This window comes from Trichomycterus rosablanca, chromosome 3, assembly GCF_030014385.1.
Source record: "Trichomycterus rosablanca isolate fTriRos1 chromosome 3, fTriRos1.hap1, whole genome shotgun sequence".
NCBI classification, from domain to species: Eukaryota; Metazoa; Chordata; class Actinopteri; order Siluriformes; family Trichomycteridae; genus Trichomycterus; species Trichomycterus rosablanca.
The window spans coordinates 37,973,431-37,975,937 of NC_085990.1; the positions used below are offsets into that span (position 1 = coordinate 37,973,431).

The window sequence follows — 2,507 nt, forward strand, 5'->3', positions numbered from 1 at the left end:
CGCCTACCTAGTTGGTCCACCTTGTAGATGTAAAGTCAGAGACGATCGCTCATCTATTGCTGCTGTTTGAGCTGGTTATCTTCTAGACCTTTATCAGTGGTCACAGGATGCTGCCCACGGGGCGCTGTTGGCTGGACATTTTTGGTTGGTGGACTATTCTCAGTCCAGCAGTGACAGTGAGGTGTTTAAAAACTCCATCAGCGCTGCTGTGTCTTATCCACTCATACCAGCACAACACACACTAACACACCACCACCGTGTCAGTGTCACTGCAGTGCTGAGAATTATCCACCACCCAAATAATACCTGCTCTGTACTGGTCCTGTGGGGGTCCTGACCATTGAAGAACAGCATTAAAGGGGGCTAACAAAGCATGCAGAGAAACAAATGGACTACAGTCAGTAATTGTAAAACTACAAAGTGCTTCAAAGAGCTCCCAGAGGAAACCCACGCAGACAAGGGTGAGAACATGCAAACTCCACACTGTTAGCCCGGACTTTATATCTAATCAAACATTTTTAGTACAACATACATCAAATATTTAAGTTTTTTTTGCCCTACTATAAAATGCAGAGTACATTGTACTCATTTGAGTACACATTTAAATGTGCTAAAAGATTTAAGTTTACTAAACAAAAAAAAAAAGACTTTTCTATCAGATTAACTTAAAGAAGTTAAGTTAAGGTAATTCAACAGAAAAACGCCCACCATTTACGTGTAAGTCCGCCTTTTTTCAGCTTGCTGTTGGTGAATCAGGCAAAAATGATTTTCTTGTGTTCGGGTAGCCATTTGTTTTAACTTTTATATCCTATTGTTGCAAATTACTTTTTACTTTTCATTTAAGGCTTTTTGCAAAAGTAAACTTGTCTTTTGTGAAGTGGAACCTTTGTTAAACTAAATGGACGAACATTTTCTTTCTCATTATGCTATTTTTGAGTAGCATGTACACCAGTCTGATGGGACTTTTTCATCTTCCGTCTAATTTTGGTAAGTGTTGTACTTTACTTAACAATTTTGTTTCAAATAAATGATCTTAATGTTGACACTAAATAAATAATCAAACAGCGCTGCTTTATTTCCCCGTGTTTAGGCTACATGCTAGCATGCTAGCCTTCATACGAAGCAAAGAGTGTGCTGGCTTGCTTTATTTTATTCCTTAAATGAATGGTATTAATGTTGATATTAATACTTCTGTTTCTTGTTTTTTTTGTTTTAGAGAGCTGCAGCCAAACGTTAAGAAATCAGCTTGCTGTGTGAAACTGAGTACAGGTTCATGGTTACTGTGAAGAGCTGTTTGTGTTTCATCAGAACTTTATATACAGCTTGTACAGTTTTTAAGATGTTTTATTGACATGTTGTATTTTAAGTAAATACTTCTGAAGTGAAATAAAGAAAAAGAATGTTATTATTCTGTCTGTTTTTCTATAAACATTTCTAATTGATATGTAAAGCGTAATTAACATGAAAACTAAGAAGAAATCACTATTTTTGTCCATTGAGCTCAAGATAATAAGTAGAATTATTGGGGAAACCAGTTGGTATAACAAAAAAAAAAAAGTTTAATCAACTTGCCTTTTAGATGTAATAACTTAATGATTTAAGTTATGCTAACTCAAGTTTTCATTATAAATTACTTAACTTTTTTAAGGCAAGCGGTTTCCCCAAATTTTTTAAGTAGGTTGAACTCATCCGGGCTTACAGTGCACACAGAAAGCACTCAGATCGCTCCATCTGGAAATCAAACCCAGGATCTTCTTGCTGTAAGGCAACAGTGCTACCCACCGAGCCACGATGCCACCCTATCACAGTAGAACAATTGTTTTATGGTAATTTTGAAGTCTATGCATGTTGCTGTTATTTTACAGTGCATCTACTGTAATTTAACAGTATAATAATGTATACTGGATTACAGTATGACAGTATAATAAAGCAATAAGCCATGAGAGGCCGTGCATTACTGTGATTTTAGCACGGGGATGACATTTTTGGCACGACGCGAATGCCAAATTAACAGTAATGCACGGTCTCGAGTGGCTTATTGCTTTTATAAAACGGCGGTCAACATAAAATATAATAAATACAACAATGTTTAATTCATAAATGTATTTATTGTGTATAGACTTACAATAAAGCATTCTTCCGCGACGCAAAATAGTTCGATTAACAGTGTTGCTAGGCAACATGAGGGCGAAAATAACATACATTTTTTCTATTCAGTGGCGTATTAATATGGAATGATGTGAGGTGGTCATAGGTGTGCGTTTATCGGGGATTTTACAACGGCTTCGAACGCGGCTCAGCCAATCAGATTTTAGGACCGGAACTATCCGTTTTATAATAACTGCTTTTCAGTAATTTTACAGTATATGCCAGCATGTAACTTTATTTACAAATGCTATGAATGTAATCCTTATTGTTTCATCGGCTCGGTCCAGGATGACTCACTCACTTTCTTAACGGCTTATCCAATTAGGGTATCCCAGCTTTTCAATGGGTGCAAGGCACAC

General features: G+C 36.6%; 1 long non-coding RNA gene across 1 annotated transcript; it reads left to right on the plus strand.

Annotated features, from left to right (window-relative positions):
* Window positions 1–652: 652 nt before the first annotated feature.
* Window positions 653–1,405, plus strand: LOC134310485 (uncharacterized). The gene is made up of 2 exons (XR_010011311.1): window positions 653–987; window positions 1,217–1,405. It is a non-coding gene; the product is annotated as an uncharacterized LOC134310485 (long non-coding RNA).
* Window positions 1,406–2,507: the final 1,102 nt, after the last annotated feature.